A 27144-nucleotide genomic window follows, 5' to 3' on the forward strand; every position below is an offset into this window, starting at 1 on the left:
GACCCGAGCCGAAGGCAGTTGCCCAACCAACTGAGCCACCCAGGTGTCCGTACCACAATTTTTTAAAAAATGAAGTTGAATGCTATGTAAAGACAAGTTACTGCCATGAATTACCAGAGGCAAAAAAAAACTGGAATATATGACACAAGTGTCCTCAAGTTCTACATTTCCTTTAACAAAAACGAAACCAGGGGCGCCTGGGTGGCTCAGTGGGTTAAGCCGCTGCCTTCGGCTCAGGTCATGACCCCAGGTCCTGGGTTCGAGCCCCACATCGGGCTTTCTGCTCAGCAGGGAGCCTGCTTCCTCCTCTCTCTCTGCCTGCCTCTCTGCCTACTTGTGATTTCTCTCTGTCAAATAAATAAATAAAATCTTTAAAAAAAAAAAACAAAAAAAAAACGAAACCAGAAAATTGAACATTTTGCATTTATGCAAGGTTTCTGTAAAAATGAGAACCTACACCTCTCAACAGCAGATTTATGGTCAGAAAAGCCTTGGCCCAACATCAAGAGATTGGCTAATGAATGTATAATAATAGGCTCTTGGTAAAAATAAAATACTTAATTTGCATATGTATAATTTTTTTTAAAGATTTTATTTATTTATTTGTCAGAAAGAGAGAGAGCGAGCGAGCACAGGCAGACAGAGTGGCAGGCAGAGGCAGAGGGAGAAGCAGGCTCCCCACAGAATAAGGAGCCGGATGTGGGACTCGATTCCAGGACGCTGGGATCATGACCTGAGCCGAAGGCAGCTCCTCAACCAACTGAGCCACCCAGGCGTCCCTGCATATGTATAATTTTTAATCGTTCTCTAACTTTATTTTTTTTTAAGATCTTATTTATTTATTTGACAGAGAGATCACAAGTAGGCAGAGAGGCAGGCAGAGAGAGAGGGGGAAGCAGGCTCCCCCTGTTGAGCAGAGAGCCCGATGCAGGGCTCGATTCGGGGCTCAATCTCAGGACCCTGAGATCATGACCTGAGCAAAAGCAGAGGTTTAACCCACTGAGCCACCCAGGCGCCCCTCATTCTCTAACTTTAAAGTAAACTAAAGAACTACTCATCCTAACAGCTTCAACTCTCTAAGAAGTTTCCTCTTCTGTGGTTGTAAAATGTGGCAGGTTCAGCATTTCTCCGGTTTATAGGAGTATCCTAGCTCAGGATTTAGCCCTAAATTGATCATTAGTGTCTGCAGATAAGACTATTTTTTCACCTCTGTTTTCTGTTAGACATTCCAGGAGAAGATGTAAGAATCTATCAACTATCAACTTTTTTTTTTTTAAGATTTTATTTATTTATTTGACAGACAGAGATCACAAGTAGGCAGAGAGGCAGGCAGAGAGAGAAGGAGCGGGGAAGCAGGCTCCCTGCTGAGCAGAGAGCCCAATGCGGGACTTGATCCCAGGACCCTGGAATCATGACCTGAGCTGAAGGCAAAGGCTTTAACCCACTGAGCCACCCAGGCACCCCAAAAATCAATCAACTTTTAAGAAATGTTTACAGAGTGATGCTTTGTTTTATTAAACACTCCGACTCGGCCTAATAAAGCCTTTAATGATCAACTTTCTTGCACAGCAGCTCACTCGCACCAGACAGCGTGAAATCACCCTCTTTAAAACACAACTTATACTAGAAAGCTTAATTTCTGATTTGGTCTCCATTTCTGGGAACACCTAAGAAAATCAAGATTAGCAGTCATGAACCCTAAGGCAAGTCCCTATAGGTCAGATTTAGATGACAGCATGTTCTTATTAAATTTCTTTGTGTATGTTCAAACACAGCTTAGTTTCAAAAAACAGAAGGGTTGCAGTTATTTGCCATACTCCCTTCAACCAAACTGAATAGGCAGTTACATAACTTGCCAGGACAAGTAGTAGAAATGAGTCAGAGACAGGACCAGCCCTAGTAAAAATTGAGAATTAGGCAGTTTGACTTCTGCGCCACACCCCTTTAGTACTACGCATACTTCCCTGATCCCCTCCCTTGGTATCATCACCCTGCCGGTCAACCTCATAGCACACACCTCTCCCCCCGCAAATCCTTCTCTCTCACTCTCTCTTTCTCTTCCACTCACACTGAAACTAGCTTCCCTCTTTCCCTCTTCCCCTTCATTAATTACAGTTTACGGCTCCAGTATCTCTCACCCCTGGGGTTTTACATGACAACTACCAATCCATACTGAAGTGCTAAGAGAGAAAGCTGGAAGGTAAAGTGAATTTTAACTTCCACATTCTAAAGTTAACACCTTTGCAGTTTAACTCGTTAGTGGCTAAAAGGGAGAGTCTCTAGCCAAGGCATTCAGGAAATGTTTTGGCTCAGGCAGAGCCATTAAACAACTGGCAAACGCAGGAGTGGGTGATGGTTTTTTTAGCCTAACATGCCGCCAGCCCTATCAGAGAGACTAACAAATCCTGGTCAATCTGGGGCCAGGAGGGGTAAATTGGAAAAGAGCTAAGAATTGTTGGCAAAGAAGAGTGGAAGTGACAGGAGCACCACAATCAATTTTTTCTGACTTAACCTTTCATGGGACTAGTGAGCCCTGGTACCTGATAGATATTTTTTAAAGTTTCTTGTCAGAATGAAAGACACTATTTAAAAAAAAAAAAATTTCTCAGTAAGTCTAGAACTAATACCAAAAATCTGCATACCTTTTGTTCTTATTGTTCTTTGATTTTCTTAAACAGCACTTTACAGTTTTCACACACAGATTTCACATAATCCTGTTGAATACTGAAAGAACATTACAGGCTATTCTGTGTGAGACATATCAGCTATTCTTATTTCCTTCACTTTATGAATGAGGAAAATGACACTCAAAGAAGAGAAGTGACTTGTCAAGATTTGCACATAGGTCTTTTGAGTGCAAATGCCGTGCTCTTTCATTTACTGAACTACCAGGCCACCTCCCAACATTTAGAGTTTTCTGTGCCATTGCTGTCATGTAACTCTACATCCTAGGGGAATTCTCACATTCTAGAGTTCAGCTACCACCAAAAGAAAACAACCTGTTTATTCAATGGACCTGAGGGTAATTGTAGTCCAATCTGGTTTCCATTGCTGCTTTTTTTCCCCAGCCAATTCTTGGTTCGCTTGGAAGTGTCAGTACCATCTCACCAAGTCTTCCTTAAGCACTGCCAGACTTTGTGCTCCAATTACCTGCTCATGTTTTGGTGGATTACTTATCTTGTTTCTGCTTCTCCCCTGGGCAAATTTCCCATCACAGTCCTTACTCTGTAAGCAAAAAAAAAAAAAAAAAGTGGGGGTGGGGTAATGTGTTTCTGGGCTTAAAGGAGGAAAAACACGAACATAGTTGGTACAAGCCTGAATACAAATATTTCATATTGAGATGAACACAAGAAGCCAGCTGGGAAAACATGGCTATTTACAGACTTAGATTAGCTTAGAATTCATTTCAATCTTCAAGGTAAACGTGGTATTTTTAAACCATTGGCATTTAAAGCACACAATCTCAACCTCTTGGAAAGATATAAACCCCTTTTTGAATGTGTTGAAATGTACAGATGCTTTCCCTAGATAACTGCACAAACACACATACCTGGAATACAATCTCAAGGAGTCCATTACGGGGCGATCCATGGGCCCCACATAAAATGTTCCTGACTTAGAGTGTGATGCAAGGTTGGTCTCTAAGTGATGAGTGTTCTGAGGTCCATGAGCTACTTGGGAGCCCAATTAAATATGTGTTAAGACCAGCTATTTAGTTTCTTTATGTTAGTAGTGATAATCTGTTGACCCTTTTGTTTGTTTATAGAAGCTGGCAAAAGAGAAATCATTTTTACTTAGTCTTTAAGAGAAAAATCAGCTATGCTAGCCTCTAAGGTAGCATTGTCCAAAAGGACTTCTAGTGATAATGGAAACGCTCTGTGTCTGTGCTCTTCCATTCAGCAGCCACAAGCCACTTGTGTGTAGCGGGACTGAGGAACTCAATTTCTTGTTTTGTTTCAATTTCATTAATTTACAAAAAAGTTTTTTTCTTGTGATGAAAACTTTTAAGATCTACTCTCAGCAATTCTCAAATATACAATACAGTATTATTAAGTGCAGTCTGACTGTGTACATTACATCCACATGACTTATTTATTTTATAGCTGGCAGTTTGTCTTCTTAACACCCTAGACTTTAACAAAAGTGACAGGCACATGTTGTAAAGATTTTAAATAAAAACATTTCAGAAATGCAATGTTTACTGTAATTCTAATCCTCAGAGAAATAGTAGTTGGTATAAATATTGCCATATAACTAGATACATGTATTTTTTTTAAGATTTTATTTATTTATTTGTTTGTTTATTTATTCTTTCTCTTTCTTTCTTTCTTTTCTTTCTTTAGTAAGTTCATACCCGGAGTGGACCCAACACAGGGCTTGAACTCACAACCTGAGCTGAGATCAGAGTCAGATGCTCAACCAAGTGAGCTACCCAGGTGCCCCTATCTCTTATTTATTCAAACATTTTTGTCTCATAAATTCATTTTTAAAGTAAGTTTTATTTTTAAAAAAGTAAGTTTTATTAATTTCTTTTAGTACTCATTTCTAGCTATTTCACTGTGGTCATTATAAATAGGATTTTTTTTATATGGTGTATGTTCTAACTGGTTACAATTTGTACATGGGAAAACTCTTCATTTTGTATGTTAATTTTTAAAACTGGTTAACTTAACTCACCTTTCATGGCCTGTAAAAGTTTTTCAACTGATCCTTGGAGTTTTTTTACTTTTTGCAAGTAAATGACAACCCTGACTTATGTTCAGTATTTAATTTTGTATTCCTATTCCATGTCTCATTGGATTGGCTATCATATCCTTTCATGGTATGATGATGAGCATTCTTGCCATGTTTAATGAGAATAATTGTTCCATTATAAAGGAAGCTTCTGGATTGGGTATAAAATAGATATTGTTAAAGTATGTATCCTAAATTCTTTAAAAGTTTTTATTAAAGAATGATGTTGGATTTTACAAAATCCATTTCATCATCAACTGAAACACTCATACAGGTTTTTTTCTTCCTTGACATATTAATATAGCCAACAAAATGAGTAAGTTTTCTATTACTGATTCATTCTTATGTACCTGGCATAATTATCTTGATTTTGCAATAGGATTTTTAACATACTTCTGGGGTCTAAGTGTATCTTAAGTATGCATTTTAATTTTACATTATATCCAAAAGGAGATTAACTTGTAGATTTCTCTATTGTGTACTCTTTAAACTCTTCATCAGGTTTTAGTATCATAGCCATTTATTTTAAAACCAACTTTTTACCTCATGCAAAACAGAAGGATTACTGGTGAAAAAGCCTTGAGGGTAACCACCTGAAATGGCCTTAATGGAGGGGGGAAAAAAAAAAAAAAACAATACTCACAACACTGGTTTGTCTACTTTTGAGAAAATTTCCAACCTATCAACACTGTACTCTTCATACTTTCTTTTTGACTTGAATTTGCAAGCTATTCCAAGTATTATGGATTTGCTTTTCTTTCTAATAAATATATGAACTTTCTTTCAGTGACAAACAGAGGCACATGTTCTACCTCAGCTCTGTCATACGTGAACCAGAACACCCAAAAACTCCTATTTCAGAAAATGGGGGCTCCAACTCCAATCCTTCACTTCTTTCTCTAGTTCAACTGGGCTGGTCTTCTCACTATTATTTACTATCACCACTCTCTATTCCTGCTGTTGCACCTGGTTTAATGTTTCCTTGGATTGTCTGTCTTTTTTCATCTATGCTTCGTTCATCCCACCACCTACCCTTCTTCAGAGCCCAGCTCCTTAATATGACTAATCCAGCCCATTCAACCTACCACAGACTTTCTTTCATCTGCTACTGTGCTCAAAGTTTGGCTGCACATTCTAACCATAATCTCAAATTGTTTCAAGAATGCTACTTTTCTTTCTTAGGCTCTGTGGTTAGCTCCCTGAGGGCAAGGGCCTTATCTTAAAATTTTGCTGTGCATTTTCCATTGTATTTAGCAGTGTGAGTAATTACATTCAGTGCATACTTGCAAGGCATATTTGACTAAACACATCCATCACAGTTATTCATTTAGTAAATGAGATAATGAAAAGTCAAGTGCTCGCCAAAGGTAAATCATTACTATTAATTCCCTCATTCATCATACATGTACAGCAGCCTCAGGGGCTAGGGAACCTAGGATTGCAGTTTTAATTTTACCTCAGATCTCTCCATTTTGGAGCAGCCATGAAGTTTAGATTCACCTAGGACTCAACACCGTCAGCCCAGAACTACGTTTACCCCCAGGTCCCCTGTCCAGAGTGGACCAGTTTACCTTATCCTCTGAAAGTAAATTCAAACTTTTGAAACTCCAATGACAAGATATTGTTTGCTCATGAATCCGGGAAGACTTTCTTGTTGATCGTGGAAAGCCAAATCTTTCTGTGTGCAGGAGGGCGATAGCTGCTAGGACATAAATTTGCCAAGTGGCAATGGGTAGCGCTATATGGAAAAATGGGTATTCTTTATTTTATTTGATTACGTCGAATCTTTTACTTAATTTTTTTAACTTTAGGATCATCTTAGTTTCAGAGGAATTTTAACAGAAGAATTTACATCCTTATTTCAAAAATATGAGTATTTGCGTTTCCCCGAGGGCATCTGGGGTTGACGAAGTGCTGCCAGCACACCTTTGAAGATCACTTTACAAGTGTGGGAAAACTCACCGAGCTGTTTTCGTTGACCTCGCCATTTCCAAGTTGCTATATTACTGCAAGGAGCTGGCACAGCCCTGCTCTTTCTCTCTCTTCCCTCTTCTCCTCACCCTTTGAAAGCCCAAATCCACCCGGTGAGAATATGGAAACAAGGCTGGAGGCCAGGGAGGACGAGGGGGGGGGGCGGGGGGAGGGGTTACTTAGATTCACAGGGGAAGAGCAAGCAGTTAGACATTTTTCACGCTCCCTCACTCTCCCTAGGGCCATAAAGTTCTGTTTCGGAAGCTGGAAGCGTGGGGGACGTGGCCTGAAATTAGGAGTCCGCACTGCAGGGGATAGAAACTTCGCTGCCCCGCGACCAACCTGAGCGTCTAGTTAGCCAGAACTCTAAAAGCCAGGCCCTGGGCACCGGTTGTCATGGGAACCGGGGCGCTGGTCTCCCCGGCGACTTCGTCCCTAGGGAGGGGGCGGAGCGGGAGGCCCGGAGGGCCAATGAGGCGGAGGGAAGCGCCCGGGCGCCCATTGCTGTCCTCCTGGAGCCCGGGAAGGCTTTTGAGTGACAGGAACGGGGGCGGGGCCGGCGCGGGTGCCTGAGGTGGAGCGGGCGCTGGGAGCTAGTGGCTCCGGCGGCGGCGGTGCGGCGAGGGTCACGCACCATGATTACGGCCCCTAGAGACGGTCTCGCTGGCGCGCGGCAGTCCCTCGCTCCCCGGTCCGCCTTAGCCCACCCGGCAGCTCTCAGAGCCGGCCGCAGGAGTTGAGCCGCCCCGCTCAGGAGAGTCTGGGCGTAGCTCTGGGAGGCGCGCAGTGCCCGGGAGGGCGGACGGGGAACTCCAGCGCTCGGGGGTCAGGCGGTCGGCGGGGGTCGCCGCTGGAGGGGCGTTTCCGAGGCGTGGAGGAGGAGGAGATGCTGCTCCTCTTCTCCCCCTCCCCAGGCTCCTTCTTCAGCTCCTTCGGCCCACGCCCGCAGCCGCTCGGCGGAGAAGAGGTGGTGGCTCTCGACGCCCGAGGCTGCTGCCGGCGGCCCGCCCCGACGCCGCGTCCCCTCAGCCCTCGCCTCGCGCTCCAGTAGCAGGACCGGTCTCCGGACGAGCGGGTAAGGACGAGAGCAGCCCTGGGCTCTGGTGTGGACACGCAGAAGTGCAAAACCAAGTACACCACGCTCCCTCTCCTCTCCCAGCTCTTGCTCTGGCCCCTGAAACCAACTCCTCTGTTGCCCTGGTGGGGAAGGAACTTTTCTTTGGTTTTCGCGGTGAGGTGCTGGGTGGGGAAGGATGAGACGGAATTTCACTGTGAATTTTCCCCACCTTCTCCGTGGAGGAAGGCCGGATTCTTGGGAATGAAACCCCAGAGGGGGAGTAAGAGATTGCGAGGTAGTAGGGAGTGACATCGCCCCATCCTGCTAGCACAGCTCTGCGCTGTGCGTGCTGTGGGAAGGGATCCCGGAGTCTGTTTCTAATTTCTGTAAATGACTGTGGACATGCTGTGGTTAGAGGCCGCCCAGAAGAATGTGTATATGTAAGGGCTTAGAGAAGAGGGGGTGGGAAGGGAGGAAGAGGGGCAGAGGGAGAGACACTGCCTGATGCAAGCTCTTTTATTGCTTTTCTTCTCGGTGCCTGGGTTAAGTCCCCCACCCCCGCCCCCACCCCGCCTTTGCTCATTGCTGGATTCTAAGTACAGAAAGCTGGAAAGCTAAAGTTTGCTAAAGTCGACTAAGTTCTCACCAAGTTTAATTGCCCTACGTTGTGAATATATTGGAGAAGGGGGAATGGGGAGATATATTACAACTAAAATAGATTTGTAGCAATACAGTTTTCATTGGTCTTCCACATATATGATTGACACCTCCACACACTTCCAACTAATCTCTTCGACAGCCTTGTGTCATGTTCGTTTAATTGCATCTTTGAAACAACAAACGCGGTGACTTCATAGGGAGCTGCCTGGAGCTGAGTTTACCTCTCAGAAAATGGGGCAATCGGGTTTGTTTTCAAGGCGGAGACCTAAACAAAATGTAGGACAACTAATCTTCGGGATGAAGGGCACTGGTAACTAATTAGCAAGACTTAAAAATTTACGTCTGTAGAGTTTTGCTAAGGATTGGAAAATACAGAAAAGTCGCTGTATTTTGAAACAAGGGTTGGTATTTTCCCAAATTCGTGATGACTGGGTTAGCAGGATCAAAGTGAAAACTTGCATCATGCTTACTGCTTGCCGTGGTGGTGCTTTGAAAAACATTATTTCTCCTTTTAATATCATTAGTATTTTTTATTAAGTCTATGCTTGTATTGATTCACTAATTGCATACACAGGCAGACTAACTGCTCTATTAGCCAATCCTAAATGTATTCTACTTTTTCATAATAACATTGTGTCCTAACTTTGATGTTCTAGAGGCTTTGTGGGAGTATGTGTGGGGGAGAAGGTAGGATGGAAGCTGGAATTAAGGCTAGAAAAATATCTGTGGTTACTTATTAAGAAAGAAAAGATTAATTTGTAATGACTTTCACTTTTACAATTAGAGAATTATGACTTTTGCCATGTTTTTAGGTTTGCCTTTTTGAATTTACATTTGTGCCACCAAATGTTTACTGCACGTAAAGCCTACTTAGTTTTTGGAGGGTGATTACTAACATCCAAAAATATTTATATATAGCTTTTCATGTCACAAGTAACACATACACAAACTGTTAAAACGAATGCCAATTTAAAGGATGAATTTGGGCACTATAATAGGGATCAAAAGTTGTAGAACTTACATTGTCTTTTTCTGGAGGCCTGCCTCCAATGCAGGAAGTAAATGTGAGAATTGGCTAATCAGTTGTTTCTGTGTAGATAATAGGTATCATTCTTTTTAAAAATGGAGTTTATGTATTGTTTATTATTAAGAAAAAACAAGTCTAATCCTTGTTTTAGTCCACTTTTAATCGGCTAAGGATTGGATGGGGAAACATCATAGCTTTTCTTATATCAACTTAGTATTTTTTTTCCAGGTCCTGAAACATACTGGGGAGAAAAGGGCTAGTGGGGATAAGCTACTGCTGCTGCTTCCTCTTTTTTGACAAGAGTTTGTAATTTTGAATTATGAAACTTTTTTTGGTAGTATAATTAAATAGTAATAAATACCATTTGAAATTGAAATGAAACACTACCATACCCTAAGCCAGTGCATTTAGGAGTTAATCCTATCTATGTATTCCTATTTTGGAATATGCTTTGGGAGAAGTCTGTGCCATTAATTAGATCAGTGACTGAAGATATTCTTTCTAACCTCAGATGTAACTAAATGTGACACCATTGTGTTAATGTCACTTTACAGAGTGGGAGCCTGAAAAAGGAGAAAAGACACTGAGTCTCAGGATAGAAGGATTAGTCCTGATATGTAGGGTGTGCGGGGTTTGTTGCTCTGGGTTTACCTTTTTTTTTTTTTTTTTCTCTGAGAAACTTTCTCCCTTAAATTGAAAATTAAAATGGGTTGAACAACTCAGGAATTTTTAATAGATGGCTTTTAATGAGTAAATTAATGTAAGACTTTCATGGCCTAGGTTAAAATAAAAGTTCTATGCTCAGAGTAAATATACCATATCAAAACTGTGGTCTATAACATGCTCTGTGGGGAGTTCCAATAATCCTTTAAGTGGAGGGGGTAAAATGAAAAACTCTTTAAAACCCCTGTCTTATCCCTGTTTAGTGTCAGGCAGCTAGCTGTGAATAAGCATCTTGTTCTATCCTGTCCGAAGAATGTGTGACTCTACCAAATAGCTTATGAGGCAGTAGGAGACCAATGGTTTAACTTCTTAGGATAAAAGGCAGCTACTCCTAAATGGTCTGGTGTAGAGGCTGGTGTAGATTTGAACCACAGACAAACCTGTTTTTCCCAGGGTTTGCTATCAGATACCTGGATAATGCAGGAACCCAGACTGGTTAAAGTACCTGTTTTAGTGTGTTTGCCTTATATCCTGTGTTCCACCACGGAATCCTCCTTTTTCTTTCTTCCTCTTTTCCGTTTTTTTGTTTGATTCCAGTGTGAAATTTTACTGAAACAAACTTCCCCAGAGAGAATCCTTCTACTGTGGAGTGTGGACTTTACTGTTTGACAAACATGTCCAATCCCAGAGAATATCTTTAAATCTACTTTCCACATCGTTAAGCAAATTAGTAATATCTACCTCCCAAGTTAGGTTGAGGATGAAATAAAATATACATGAAAGTGGCAAAGGCAAGTTGACACTCAATATTTCGTTTATTTCCTTCGCTTCTAATCTCTTTTACATAATTGAATACTATTCACTGATAAAAATTTATGATTGTATAACCCAAGTCACTTCTGAATGTTTAGAATGTGTAGCTCATATTTAACCCTCAGGTGTTTTGACGTAAATTTGGGTTGTCAAAGGCTGTCTTTGCCTACCAGCAAAGAAATGTCTTAAGTTGCATACTGCATCTATGCCTAATAAACATTTTCTCATTTTTCTTTCTAGTTTAGTAGTACTCAACTCTGGCTGCATGTTAGAATCACCAGGGTAGCTTTAAAAATTTTTATGCCCAGGACCCAACCCAAACCAATTAAACCAGAAGGTTGGGGGGATGAGACCTGGGCATCCATATTTTTGGAAGCCCCCTAAGAAAATTACAACTTGGAGCTAACTTTTAAACCAATATTCTAGTCCTCTCTAGAAAATGAGTATAGAAAATTTGTCCCCACAAATGCAGCATCATTTTTATGTTGTGTCATAGTCCTTTTCTGTTCATACGTCACAAGAATTTAAAAAAAAAAACTGTCTCAGAAACAACTCTCTCATATACCTAGGTATATGCCCATGTACAAGACTTTTACTATTTGAATCAGAATTTAAGGTACAAATATTTCTCTCTACTTCTTTAGTGCTGCACTGTCCAATGTTACAGTCCCAGATACATGTGGCCAAATTTACATTAATTTAATTAAATGCAATTTAAGATTCAAGTTTTCGTTCCCGCTAACCATATTTGAGGTGCTCAGTAGCCACTTGTGGCTAGTAAATGCTCTATCAGACAGCTCAGATATGGAAAATTTCTATAATCACAAAATTCTGTATTACCTGAAGGTTTTTTTTTTAATTTTAGTTTTTTATTGTAGCATAGTTGATACACTACCTAGCAGTTTTGAAATTTATATTCCATTTTCTTGTCATCTGAAGTGAGTGTGTGTATTCATTTCCTTCAGATTTATAATTTAAAATATAATATTACTTTTTATACTTTTTTTCTAGTGCAGAGAAATACCACATATTTGGTGCATATATTACATCCTTTCTCAATCTGCTATACTTAGTTATAAGGTTTTCCTTTTCAAAGTTAACTGAGAGGTGGAACTTCAATGTACTTGTGTGTATATCGCTTCTAGGCCTTTTGGCTAAGATCAAGTGTACTTGTGTGTATTATTTGCATCAGTATGCCCTAAATCTAACCAGTGGCTTCATTGCCCTCATGTACTCCAGCAGTTTCAAGTTGGGAAACAGAGAAAGTCATCATTTCAATTCAAGTGTTGGAATTTGATTCTAGGTTTTTCTATCTGGTTAAGCTGTTTTTGTTTTTTGTTTGTTTTCCTATAGAAACGCTTAGTTGTCACATGATATGATCAAATTTTCTAACAGAAAACCAGCGTATTAGTTTTAACATGAACATACAGATGCATGAGAGACTTTATTTTTTCCCACAAAGGAAAGCATCCCCTTCAACAAAAAATGAGGTTCCTAAATAATTTGAGGTGGTTGGAAGCTAACACTGTGTCAATGAATTTTATTGGTGTTTACCACTTGTTAACTACCGATGCACAGATGGACTGTGTGCAGTCCATCTCGTTTGTATACCACCCCCTGCAAACCCTAAAATATCAGTTTTCTTTATTGGTTTAGCGTGCTCTGAGTAGAAATGGAAACAAATTATTTTCAATTAAAAGTATTCTTTTTTTGTTTTTCCTATTGGTGGATGGTACATTTCCTTTTACATAAACACATGCTTTTTTTTTTTTTTTAAACCTATTCAGATCACACAAGTTGCCTCCAGACAAGGAGAGCTATTTTGTTGAAAGATGCCTGATGTATTGTTTTGTATACAATATTGTTTTCATGTTTTGATGCTTTTTCACTTAGCTCTAATGTAGTCTGTGAGGGAAAAATGAAACTTTCTTGTAGAATAACTTAAGGTTAGAATGATTATACAACTTGAGAATGTGGTAGAAATATTCAAAGTTGGTGTTTTCCATTTGTTTCTTCTTGGAGTTTTTTGGAAAAGAGATAGAGTCTGGGAAGTTTTTAAAATTAGGGAACCCTTTTAAGAAATTTAGTTTCTCCTAGCACTACTAAGTATTACTTAATGCACTTTTTCTAGAAAAGTATCATTTTAAAATAAACATTTAAACTATTAAAAGATGATTGATCATTTTAAGTCTTAGTGTAGTCAGATATCTCTTCTGGAGAACATAATACAATTCAGTTTTGAAGTAAATCAATACTTTGGTACAGGAATTTCCCTCATTGAAAGGTTTTGATTTATTCCCTCCTCAGTATTTTTCATATTCTTAATTTGTGCTGAGATGTAATTTTATGGAGTTATTTGAACATAGTATAATTCATCCTTCTAGTATCTATACTTAGGTTAAGGTATAAGTGTCAGGCAGTCTTTCAAATATAACATCTCTCAATTTTTTAAGTATTATGTGAAAATCTGCCAAAGCTATAATAGCTGTACTTCATGAAAGCTAGAATAAGTGTTGTAAAACAAAAAGCAAAACAAAACGCTAATAATTAAAATATATGTATCTATATACATATAGTAGAATAGAAACTTTAGTTCAGAAATGATCAATTATCAAAACTAAAATAGATAAAACTAAATTGTAGATATGTATCATTCAGTTCACTTCAATCAGAACTTCGAAATTTTAGCACTGCTTTGAGGTGTATACAAATGAATAGCAAAAAGGAACTATGTTATTACATAGTACCCAACAATACTGTTACTTTAGTTATAATTCAAGCTAACATACCCTCCAACACTCATATGATACAATTCTTACAATGAAAAATCTAGACTATATTCTCCATTATTAAAATTTAATAGGAATTTCCTTTAATCTTTAAATAAAAGAAAATGTTCTAATGTGGCCACAAAATATATCATACTCATAGTGTAAATGAAGACCATCCTGAGTCATTTTTTAAGTATACATCTAAGTCTTAGTGTTTATGTTAGTACATCAAGACTTCTGACTTCAAAGGAATTTTACGATTGTATTGAGATACTAAGATTTAATTGAAAAATGAGTAATACTGTTCTTCCACCTAAATGGATACTAAAGAATCGCTGTTGATGAGCCAAGCTAGCTAAGTGTTTTTATAATAGTTGTATTGATGAATCGGGACCAATCTGACCGCATTCTGATGTCCAGCTTCCTTTTTAGTTGTTCTTTATTCAGTAAATATACACTGAATCCCTTTTCTCTGCCAGACCCTCCGCAAGGCACAGAAAGGACACATTTCTAAGACAGCAGATAAGTGGAATAATCTATGACCACAGAGCTTTAATTACTTGAATTCATGCCAACTAAGTCCATTTATTGACAGGATATACTGACCTAGAACAGCTGTGAAGATTAAATTAAACAACATGTAAAACTGTCTTGTAAAACTTTATGAACACAATTGTACCTATCTGAGTATATATGAATTGTTTTTAGATGCAGCTGTGCATGGTGTTGACCACACCTGCTTGATTTAGAGAGACAGAATAGCATGGTATTTAGAGCATAGACAAAGGAGCTGGTCTGCTTGGGTTTTGATTTCTGACTATGATTTAGCTTGTGCAAGTTTCTTAACCTCAGTGTACTTTAATTTCCTCATCTGCAAAATGAAGATAATGATCAAACCTCTCAGAGGACTTTTTAAAAAATATTTTATTTATTTATTTGACAGAGATCACAAGTAGGCAGGCAGGGTTGGGGGGGGTAGCAGACTCCCTGATGAGCAGAGAACCAGATGTGGGGCTCAATCCCACGACCCTGGGATCATGACCTGAGCCGAAGGCAGATGCTTTAACCAACTGAGCCACCCAGGCGCCCCTTTATGGAATTTTTTAAGGACCAAATGAGTTAATATACATAAGCACTTCAAGTAGTGCCTAATGCAAACTAAGTATTTAATAAATACTACCTGTTATTATTTTTGGTATACTTCGATTTATAACAGTTTTTTTTTTAAACACAGATAAATGTAATATATGAACTTTAATGTATTTTTTTGTTTCAGTTTATGGCACTACTTTGTTTCTTGGGTTACATGTTTCTTTCACTTATCCTGCACTTACTGATATAAGTGATTTTTATACACTTAGTGGAACTTGTAAAAATAAATGTCATTCTCTTCACAGTACTCATTTTTAGAATATTACATCTCCTGTTTTGGAGTTAATTTTGAAACGTATATAACATTTTTTTTGAATCTCCTTTTTGGCAGTATACCTTTGAAAGTAGGTTTGATTCAATTAAAGATTTGTTATTGTTTTAGAAAGGTGAGTATTTAATGAGGAATTAATTATTAAACTTGAATTAAAATGAAAAATGCTTATAAAGTAAAAGGAATGATTTTTAAAATATGACTCTAAATGTAATTTTAAAAAAGAGCCCCAGAAATGTTTCTGATATTATGTTTGAGGACAAATGTATGTATCCTTCTAAAGTATCTATTTTGAAATACAACACTCTCAGGTATATAAATTCTAATATATTTAAATACATGTTTATAATATATGTTAAAATACATGTTCATAATCTCACAAACACACAGCGCTATTACCTAATATTTGTAAATCTTAGGTTGTTGTATTCCTGGGAGTATTGTATAGCATAAAAACTAAAATTGTTTAGAATATATGTTTGGGCACACTTCCTAACTAATACTGTGAACACGCTTAGAATCTTCAATATGCTAATAAACCTCATTAATCTCCCAGATTTTATTTATATATATATATATATATATATATATATATAATTTTTCATTTATTTGTCAGTAACTACAGAAATCATCGTACATCTCTTAGCATCTCTCATAATAGGAGTGCTGATTTGAGAAATGCTGCCTGGGATATTCTTTGTGCTTGCCCTATCCAAGACTAATGCAATGAATTGTTGGTTTCACTTTTTCCAATTAGAAATTGCTAGTACAAGAGACCTAAATACAGCGTACAAGGTTCAATGGCCTAAAGAAGCTAGGGGTATATTTTTCTTTTCTTTGATTAACATATAGTGTATTATTAGCCCCAAGGGTACAGGTCTGTGAATCGCCAGGTTTACACACTTCACAGCACTCACCATAGCACATACCCTCCCCAGTGTCCATAACCCAACCACCCTCTCCCTACCCCCCTCCCTCCAGCAACCCTCAGTTTGTTTTGTGAGATTAAGAGTCTCTTATGGTTGGCTCCTTCCTGATCCCATCTTGTTTCATTTATTCTTTTCCTACCCCCAAATTCCCCGTGCTGCTTCTCGACTTCTTATCAGGGAGATCATATGATAGTTGTCTTTCTCCAATTAAGTTATTTCGCTAAGCATAATACCCTCTAGTTCCATCCACGTCATCACAAATGGCAAGATTTCATTTCTTTTGATGGCTGCATAGTATTCCATTGTATATATATACCACATCTTCTTAATCCATTCATCTGTTGATGGACCTCTAGGTTCTTTCCATAGTTTGGCTATTGTGGACATTGCTGCTATAAACATTCAGGTGCATGTGCCCTTTCGGATCACTACATTTGTATCTTTAGGGTTAATACCCAGTAGTGCAATTGCTGGGTCATAGGGTAGCTCTATTTTCAACTTTTTGAGGAACCTCCATGCTGTTTTCCAGAGTGGTTGCACCAGCTTGCATTCCCACTAACAGTGTAGGAGGATTTAGGGATATATTTTTCTCTAACATATCACAAAATCCAAGCACAGTACTCCAGAGCAAGTATGACAGTTTCAAGACTGGTAGTGAACTCAGACCTCTTCTTTTCTACCTCCTTGATGCATGGCTTTCCTCCTCAAGATGGCCTGTGGTCACAAAATGACTGCCAGCATTCTGTTCAAAATATGTTGTCTTTACAGGCAGGCAGAATATGGAAGAAATGGGAAAAATGGCAAAACAGGGTGTGCCTTCCAGATGAATCTGATCCTTTCAAAAAGTTTTCTTGAAAGACTTACCTAGTGACTTCTATTTATACTGGCCTTCCCTACTTGCTATGGAAGCTAGAAATTCTAGATTCTTGCTGACTGTCCCAAAACTAATTAAGGAGAATGGATATTGGGGATTCAATTATTGTTTTTGCCAGAGTTCCTAACGTCTGATCTCCATTTGTTTCTAGTTTAATGGATTTTCACTATAGTATGCATAGATAAATTATAGACCATATGCTAGGTTTTGGGGGGGATGGAAGGGAACTTGTTTTTATTGACTTGCCACTTGATATTTAACACATGGTTTATCTCTTTATCACCCAAATTTCAGCCTCTCTAGTATACATTGTCTTGGTTAGGTCATTGGCTATGCCTTGGTTATCAGATTGTTTTTTATGTAAATGTTTTTATTTATTTTACTTATTATTGTTATTGGCTTTTAAAGATGTATTTATTTATTTTAGATGAGGGGTGGAGAGGGAGATAGAATTTCAAGCAGACGCTGCGCTAAGCGAGGAGCCTGATGCACCTTGATCTCATAGCTCAAGATTGCAACCTGAGCCAAAGCCAAGAGTTGGGTACTAACTGACTGCCCCATCCAGGTGCCCCTATGTAAGATCTTTTTAGACATGGTAGCTACATATAGGTCATGTTAAGACTAAAATGGTTGACATTTTAAAGGAAATAAAGTGAGGAAATCTGCCATATCCCTTTGAATATGTGAAAAATATGGAAATTGGTAGAAAAAGAAATACCCACAGGATTGTTTGACTGCAGTTAAAATAGCAACAATTAGAAATGTTTTATAAGTAACATAAATTTATTTTTATCTTGTATGTCATTTGGTTTTTGTCTAAACGAATTACATGGCTATAAAGTATTTGTGACTCTGTTTAGAACTTTTTTCTGTATTTTGAGAAATGTTTGAAAAATAAAAGGAAATGGTTCCTACCAAAAAACTTAAAACCTAGGTTTAAAAAAATGCGGATAGGAAACCAATAGATATTAGAAAACAATGAATAAGCACAGTAATAATTTGAACAGTGATGGCCCTAATCTATGTCTGCAGAAAATAAACAGTAAGTATAAGGATTATTGCAGTCTGTGATGGTCAAATAAAATAAGAAGCTTAGCATAACGAGGAAACCTCACTGAGGCTGAAAGCATTGGATCAAATGGGAAGTAATTTTCCTCAGTTCTTACTGAGTTTTGTTAGCTATTGATTGAAAGATATTTATCATTTGTTGCTATCTGCCACTTTAACAAGACAAGCTGACAAAGGATCTTGACTCTAAAGTATGTTTGATGTTCAATTGGAAATTCTTTGTACATAAGTTAGTTTGGTTCACTTATTCTGAGATTAGGAATTATATTTAAAGTGAGCTATCTAAACTGTAAATTCAGAAAGGGTGTTTAAAATAAAAATCACATCCTGTTGTTTAATGTTCTGCCTTTGTAAGGTTATTTATTTGCCACTAATGTGACTTTCCTGTCAGCTTTTATATTAATTATTATGATTATAGTTATCTGTAGGATTCAAAACTTAAAAATAATTGGGAATGTTGTCTGCAAATTGCTTTTGCTACAAAATTTTTTTAATCCTCTTAGAAGTTAGCATTATACTTGGCAGACAGCAAATCCTAAAAAGTTTGTAATAAGCCCTTCTTTCCATTTGTAATTTAGATAAATACTTTATCTGCTATAGCAAATGTGATGTAGGAAGTATAATTTTAAAATATTATTAGTATTTTACCAACTCAGGACTTGCTTTATTCTTTAATTTCTAAAACAATATAATGCTAATCCTCTAGGCTATTTACACATAGTTGATTGCCTAAATCACTTAGTTGATTGTTAACTAATAACAAAATTCAGTATAGGACTCTTAAAATATATCTCAGCTGGCCAGGTGGGCTAAAGGATTAATAAAATGTACATAAGGGGCATCTGGGTGGCTTGGTGGGTTAAGTAGCTGCCTTTGGCTCACGTCAAGATCCAAGGGTCTTGGGATCAGGAGTCTCCTTCTCCCTTGGCCATCCTCTCCCCATCACCACCCTAGCTTGTGCTCTCTGGCCCTCTCTATCTCTCTGTCAAATAAAAAAATAAAATCTTAAAAAAGTAATAAAGTGTACATGATGGTAGCTGGTGCACTTTCCTTTTCTACTGCTTTTTTATTACCAAATAGCTATAAGGGAAAAAAAAAACTAGGAGAATTAATGTTACTCTAGCTTATAAATTACTCCTAATTCACTTAGCATCCTTTTAAATATATTTGACCTTTAATCATGTGAAAAAAAAAAGACTTAGTTTATTCTGTTGGAAGAGAAATAATTTTTTTTTTTAAGATTTTATTTATTTGAGAGAGAGGGAGAGAGAGAGAGTGAGAGAAAAAGCACAAGCAGAGGGGCGAGGGAGAAGGAGACTCCTGGCTGAGCCAGGAGCCCAACATGGGGCTCTATCCCAAGACTCTGAGATCATGTCCCAAGCCCAAGGCAGAGTCTTAACCAACTGAGCCACCCAGGCACCCCAAGAAGAGAAATTGTTTCAATGATGGAATTCATTTCTTATGACTCCATTAAAACTATTATTTAATCTTTAAAAAATGAGGGATTTTACAGACATTTTCTTTTTTTTTTTTAAGATTTTATTTATTTATTTTGAGAGGGAGAGAGAGAATGAAAGAGAGAGAGTGTGAGAGGGGAGAGGTCAGAGGGAGAAGCAGACTCCCCGCTGAGCAAGGGCCCAATATGGGACTCAATCCTGGGACTCCAGGATCATTACCTGAGCCAAAGGCAGTTGCTTAACCAACTGAGCCCCCCAGGCGCCGGAGCTTTTCATATCTCTATATTTTGACAATTAGCTTTTTAGACTGAATAATATTTTAAAAACTATGTAATATATCAGTTTGTAAATATTTATCTGTGCCATCATAATCTGTAGATTAAGCCGATAATTTATACACAGACCACATATATTTATGATGTCTTTGAGATGACCAAAACATTGAATATTGGAAACAGTAAGTGATATGATGCTGTTTGTGTATTTACTATGTGCTAGACACTATTTTAAGAATCGGACACATAGAATATTATTTATTTTTACAACAATCCTCTGCAGTGGATGCTATTACTCTTAAATTATAGATGAGAAAACTAAGGCTTAGAAAGACTTAATGAGTGGTCATAGGTCACACAACTAGCTAGTAGGTTGTGGAGCAGGGATTTTGAATCTGTTTGACTCCAAAGTTAATGATGTTAACCATACATAGCTTCTTGTGTGAGTAGTATCTTTTAAAATGAACAGTATCAAAGAGAGGGAAGAAATTACCTCAGTTTGCATAGAAAATGTGTAAGAGAACTCCATAGTCTATGCTGGAATCTAAGTTTATGAAATTGTTCATGAACTTTTCAAAAGTCATTCTTGGAATGGTAGTGTATTTTCCTTTCAGCTTTTTTTCCCTCAAGGTCTCCTTCTCCTGACCTGTGGTCTTCTTAGCAGTCAAGTTTCTATAAACTGTTGAGTAAAGTAAAGATAATAAAGTGCCCTTTTGAAAATCTTTAAAAAACGTTTGAATGCTCATCACTGCATTATTCGTAATGGTGTAAAATTGGAAACAATGTAGTAGCTGACAGGAGGAATGAATTATTCTAAATCCTTACAATGGAATTTTGTGATCCTCAAAAATTTAGGTTTAAAGAGGTTGTTTATAATGTGGAAATAATGTATAAATAGAAAAAAGGTAAAACTTAGTAAAGCATGATTATAACCATAGTTTTTATTTTATTTTTTATGAAAACTTTAATTTTTTTCTTACATAATTTAATTGGGTAATATGCATTGTTCATTAAATGAAAACAGAGAAGTTAGTCTTATATATTTAAAATTATTAAAAATTGTCTTAAAGTGTATTTAACATAATAAATCTTTAAATAATCTAAAATAAAATATCTTTTTTTTGAGATAGATATGGTTTTAATTTATTTTCGTGTTTTTTAAAGTTTTTATTTAAATTCCAGTTAGTGGGGCACCTGGGTGGCTCTGTGGGCTAAAGCCTCTGCGTTAGGCTCAGGTCATGATCTCAGGGTCCTTGGATCGAGTCCCACATCAGGCTCTCTGCTCAATGGGGAGCCTGCTTCCCCTTCTCTCTCTGCCTGCCTCTTGCCTACTTGTAATCTCTGCCTGCCAAATAAATAAATAAAATCTTTAATAAATAAATAAATTCCAGTTAGTTAACATATAGTGTTGTATTAGTTTCAGAGGTATAATACAGTGATTGAACACTTCTATGCAACACCTGGTGCTCATCACAAGTGCCCTCCTAAATCCCCGTCACCCATTCAGCCCATCCTTTATCCACCTACACCCTGGTAACCATGAGTTTGTTATCTATAATTAAGAGTCTGTTTCTTGGTTTGCCTCTCTCTTTTCCCATCCACTTGGTTTTGATTTTGGTTTTTGTTTGGTTTTTTGTTGTTATTGTTACTTAAATTCCACATATGAGTGAAATAATATTCTGTTTGTCTTTCTCTGACTTATTTCACTTAGCATTATACTCTCTAGCTCCATCCATGTTGTTGCAGATGACAAGAGTTCATTCTTTTTTATGGCTGAATGATATTCCTGAGTATGTGTGTATCCCACATATTCTTTATTCATTCATTAGTTGATGGACACTTGGGCTGTTTCCATAATTTGGCTTCTGTAGATAATGCTGCTAATAAACATCAGAGGGCATGTATCCCTTTGAATTAGTATTTTTGTATTCTTTGGGTAAATACAAATAGGAAAACTTTAATTTTAGAAAAGGCCAGGAAAAAACAAAAATGTTCTAAATGGTGTTATGTAAGGGGAAGAGTAGATTTTGAAGAGCTCATGACATACAGAATTTTTCTGTTGAGAAACATATTTTACATGATTTTTTTAAAATATAGAGGAGGCTTACTTATTAAAATGCATCAAATTCTCTTAGCCAGTGATTTAGACAACCAGAGATGTACTTTGAGGCTGGGTTATTGTTTTATAAGGATGTTTAGATAATAATGATAATACACACATTTATAAATTGTACTGTTTAATGTAGTAAATATTTAATCCTCAAAGCAGCCTTAAGGTGGATACTACTGTTATCTTCATTTTTACAGGTAAAGAAGCCGAGGTAGAGATTTGCCCAAAGTAGTACAGACAGTTAAGTGGGAGAACCAGCATTGTGAATCTCGTCAGTCTGTTCCCTTCTCCTGTTTACATTTTAATAGTGAGAATCATTTATAACTTTTAGCTCAGGGTTAGAAGTAATGATCTTCTTGAGGTATGGTAATTAAGAATACTTTGACCCACTCTCCATTCCATTCTTAGTTCATTTAAAAATTGTCCTTTGGTTTGGTTGACAGCTGTTATTTACAGAGCCCCAAACTGTTGGTGACTGTTAACAAAGTTTCTTTTCTTCTCCTTTGGATCAGCTCTTTCAGTAGCCCTGCATGCTTTGTATGTGGTGGTGTAAAAAGTATCTGATAGGAGAACTCCAAAAGTTTCTAAGTTTTAGTTTATCATGTGGTTTTAAAATTCATTCACAACATAGCTGGTTGGCACTCACTTTTATTTAGAGAAGTGGAACTGTATCCTAACATTTTTTGAGACAGAAAGTCACTTATTAACCCTCTCCTTAACTGCCTTCACATTTTTTTTTTTACTTTTCTTTTTTTGCACTTAAGAGTTGTATACTGTTCTCATGCAAATAGTTTCAGGGATCATGTAGTTCTTTTGTTAAGTAAATAGTTTTGTTGCCCTATGAAGGAGATGTGTTGTACAGACTTTAATTATAGCACATAAAGACTACTTTTTTATTTTTTAGAATAGGTAATACATATATAGTGTACAAGACTGGAAGGTACAGCAATTGGAAAGTAAGTCATCTTTCTATTCCTATCTCCAGGTCCCTTCCCTGGAGTGCTCTTCTGTATCTTTCATTTTCAGTAATGTCTCCAAAGCGATGAGGAAACATTAATGAATGATGTGCCATACTGATGTTTTAGTCTTCCTAAATGTGAAACATGTACCATTTTAATATGCTAAAAATTTATTTGATTTTGAAAAGAATTTTTACAAATAAAGTTTTCTTTTTTTATATAATAGTACACTTAATTTTTCTGCTTTTCTTTTTTACTGTTAGTCGAACATTTCTCATACTTTTGACCTGTTAATCCCATTCTTTTATTAGTACTTAAAAATCTGTCATAGTAAAAAGCAAACTTGAATGTCTTATCAGTAATGGTACAGTTTTGTTTAAGTTGAAATTTTTCTTTTAACTGACGTTGACAAGTATTGGGTACAGCTGAAGTTGGATCATGAAGTTGTAAGGGGAACTTGGACCCTTATTTCAGTTCTCTTATAAAGCACTGCGGTGCAAAGAAACCCCCCCCAAAAAAAAGAAATTTTTGACATACAGAAATTTGATATATAGCACCTTTTTTAAAAAATGCTTGCTTTTCTAGTTTTCTTGGTTGAAGTGAATACTGAAAACTAAATACAGAGTTACTCTTACTGTATACCTGAAGTTTACATTTTTCCTGTTTAAGTAAAGTGCATTATGAGAAAAAGTGTGCCAGAGCATAATTTTCTAATAACATTGTTTTAGCTCTTTGTAATTATGCTTCCTTTTATGTGTACTTTTTGAAACATAGGCAGAAGATAGGTTGTGGCTTCCAAATTTGAGCTGTATCTGAATTACCTGTGAATTAGTTAAAAATAAACATTTTGGGTTACCTCCTACACCACCAGGAATCTACAGTTTAAAATGTGCCCCAGGTGCAGCTTTCCTACAATTGGTAGGAAATAAGTACTCTTTTCTTTTTTTTTTCTTTTTTTTTTAATTTTATATAAGTACTCTTTTCAATGTTATCTTTCTAAAAATCCCATCTCCCCTTACCAAAAAAAAAAAAAAAAGATATTATAGTGATGCTTTTATATATTTGTTTTCTAAGTTAAAAAAAATGGGTACATTTGTTGGGATATTGTCATACATACTCTTAATCAGGTGTCACTAGCTTAAATATCTAAAATGCTGAGAGGGCCAGGGGTAGTTGAGTGATGGGGGAAAACAGTAGTGAATGATGGACACTGACATTGTAGTGAACTAAAAGGCTGACTCTAACAAAGGTGACATCTGTTACCTACCTTGTGTGCTACCATCTGTCTTTCCGCAAAATTTTTATATGAAATCTCTCCAATTCATGAAATCTTCCAGTTTATTAATATTGGCCACCAAATAACACTTTTTAAAAACATGGTGTGGCCATTACTCTATAGGCCATATACAACATGTCTGCAGGCCAAATAAAGCCCATGGGCTAAAGGTATAAAAATCTATGCTATGGGAATCATCTTGACTATCTTACACTTGCAAGAACTTGCCATGTTTTGTTTTCATATTTATTAAGGGATAATCGTGCTTCCAGCTATCTGCTTTGACTAATATTTCACCCTAGCGTATTAGTTAAGTAAACACTGGATTTTTGTGTAGGAAGAAAGAAAAGACTATTTTCTAAAATAAATAAAAGACACAGTCTGCTGTGTAAATGTATCAGATTTTTGGTTTCTTTCTTAGAAAGTTTTATTTTCAATCCCTTCTCAAGTTCTGCTATTCTTCCTTTTTCCTGCCTCCACATTCAGTATCTCCTTGCTCCTCCCATGAATGTTCTTTTCATTTGCAAAAGTTATAAAAGAAGAAAAATCCTTCTTATAGAAACTCTGTAGAATGAAAATCACTTTGTGACTTACTTAGCTGCACAAACTTCTAGACATTCTTCCCCATAGCATTAAAATTCCTTAGCCTTAGTACTATTTCTTTGAAATGTGCTTTTTAAACAGAAGAATGACTGCCTTTAAGGCAGTTAGTGAAAAGACCCACACAGAAACAATCTAAAGAGTCAGCCTCATAACCGTGTAAGATTTGACCCCAATCCATCAGGGATGATTGAACTGAGATGCCATTTACAATGGTTCAGTACAGAGAAATAAACATAATAAGCTAGTGAAACTTAGACTTCTAGTCAAGAAGGAATAACAGGGAAGGGATTTACCCTCCAGCCGATGACAAACAAAAAATGGACAAAATTTGTGAAACAAAAAATTTTTAAGACACCAGACATCAAATAATGATATCCCTGAGACATGGAAATAAGGTGAGCCTTGTGATTGCTCAGCTTACTACCTTGAGAGGGTTTCTAGGCTGTGGTGCAAGATACGGGAAGCCAGGTTAGAGCATGGTAGACTCCCTGGATTCGGTAGATGTTGCTGAAAAGTTTAGGAAAACTGAGGCAAGTAGAGTTACAGAACAGAATAATAGAGAGGGAAAACAGCACAGAGAGAGAACCCCAAAGACCTGCAGAGGGTCCCCTTCAAGTATTCAGCAGAGTATTCGACAAGTACAGGTATGGGAGGACACTTCCTGAGTAGAGAAGAACCACACAAAAGAATTAGAGGAAACAGTACTTGTCAGCAGGGCCAGGAATAGTCCCTGTTCCACAAACCAGGCTGGAAACCTCAAGATTCATGGGACAGTAGGTGGAGTACACAACAACCTGTTCCAGGAGCGAGGAATAATTAATTAGACCTGGACTGAGCATTGCTCTGGGCCAGCCTAACAAATCTGAAAAGCTAGACCCAAAAGTATGAAACTTCCAAGTTTTCAACTAATTTAACTTCATTCCTAAGCAAACGCAAAAATATTTATTAACATACTCAGCATCCAGTGAAAAATTTCGAGGCATGAAATGAAGCAGGAAAATAAGACCCATAATGAGAAGAAAAATCATTTAAACTGAGTCCAAACTGATACAGAGGTTAGAATCAACAGATAAGTGCATTTTTTATAATAGTTGTAACTGTAATCCATATGTACAAAAGTTAAGTAGGAACACAATGAACTTCTAAAGATGGAGACTATGATGTCAGATGAAAAATAGATGGGATGGGATTAATGGCAGATTAAACTTTGCAGAAGGAAGCATTTGTAAACTGGAAGACAAACCAGTATAAATGATTCAAAATGAAATACACGAAGAAAGGGAAATAATTTAAAAATGAACAGAACATGTTTGAGTTGTAGGATAATTTCAAGTGACCTAATATACATGAAATTTGAGTCCCTAAAAGGAGAAGAGAAAGAAGGCCTGATGGAAAAAATAATCTAATAAATAATGGCTGAAAGTTTTCCAACTATGATGAAAGCTGTAAACAGATTCAGAATCTCAATAAACCCCAGCGTGAAGATTACACCAAGGCAATTCATATTCAAACTGTTCAAAATCTGTGAGAAAGAGAAAATCTTAAATGTAGTCAAAGAAAAAAAAGACATTCACAGGAAGAACAAAAAAAGGATGGCAGTATATTTCTGGCCAGAAATGATGCAAATAAGAATATAGTACAGCAATATCTTTACTGAAAGAAACTGTCAGCCTAGATCTCTGCCTAATGAAATCTTTCAAAATTGAGGTGAAATAAAGGCTTTTTCAGAGATACAATAGCTGAACGAATTCATTACCAACCTGCACTACAAGAAATGAAATCCTTTAGGCAGAAGGGAAGTGATACCAAATGGATCTACATAGTGAAATGAAGAACACTGGAAATGCAAACTACCTTGGTAATAGATGCCCTGTTTTTCTTATTATTTAAATATCTTTAAAAGGTAATTGCTGAAAGTCTGAGACAAGTAGATTGATAAGCCTACTTTTTAAAAAAAAATCCCAAAATGAAGTAAAGAAATAATAATGGATGACATTTGACCACTTACTATGGGCAAGGAGTTTTGCCTATATTGTTTGATTTAATCTATCTAGCAGCCCTATAATCAAGTACCATTACTGTTTTCTTATTACAGATGAAGAAAGTAAGTTCTAGGAAGGCAAAATAACTTTCTGAGACTATAGAATAGTAAATGAAGGAACTGGGACTTAAACTCTGTCGGACTCTAACTACAGCTTAGGTTCTTTGCCATTTTTCTACAGTGCCTTTCCAGGGAAGTAGGAAAGAGTACAGAACAGGTGATTATAGGGCAAAGAGACCAAGTAAAGAGTTAAGGAGGTTGAAATAAAAGAGGAGTTAACAGACAGCTTGGCAGATGTCATTAATTCCTCACATGTATCAGATTATTTCTAGTGGAATGGTCAAGGCCATCCAAGTTGGCACTTTTAACTCTAATATATTTTTAGATAAAAAATTTATACAGATGTGAGAGCCAATGAGTCAAAGTCTCTATT

General features: G+C 37.1%; 2 protein-coding genes across 13 annotated transcripts in view; one reads left to right on the forward strand and one right to left on the reverse strand.

The window, feature by feature from the left end:
• MAPK10 (mitogen-activated protein kinase 10) overlaps positions 1 to 7081 on the reverse strand; it is a 598365-nt gene extending 591284 nt beyond the window's left edge. Inside the window, exons 1-3 of one of the 3 annotated variants that reach the window (XM_047717902.1) lie at positions 6895 to 7081; positions 6697 to 6795; positions 3151 to 3225 (exon numbers count right to left, since the gene is read on the reverse strand). The gene's annotated coding sequence lies outside the window, so the exon portion shown is untranslated. Of the gene's footprint in view, positions 1 to 3150; positions 3226 to 6696 lie in introns of all 3 variants that reach the window. The other 2 variants (XM_047717899.1, XM_047717900.1) reach the window with 2 other exon arrangements.
• Positions 7082 to 7280: 199 nt separating this feature from the next.
• Positions 7281 to 27144, forward strand: part of PTPN13 (protein tyrosine phosphatase non-receptor type 13) — a 208292-nt gene continuing 188428 nt past the window's right edge. For 6 of the 10 annotated variants that reach the window (XM_047717886.1, XM_047717888.1, XM_047717887.1 and 3 more), the window contains exon 1: positions 7281 to 7780. The gene's annotated coding sequence lies outside the window, so the exon portion shown is untranslated. The remainder of the gene's footprint in view (positions 7781 to 27144) is intronic. The other 4 variants (XM_047717890.1, XM_047717891.1, XM_047717894.1 and 1 more) reach the window with 2 other exon arrangements.

The sequence above is a fragment of the Lutra lutra genome, chromosome 2 (genome assembly GCF_902655055.1).
Source record: "Lutra lutra chromosome 2, mLutLut1.2, whole genome shotgun sequence".
Classification (NCBI taxonomy): domain Eukaryota; kingdom Metazoa; phylum Chordata; class Mammalia; order Carnivora; family Mustelidae; genus Lutra; species Lutra lutra.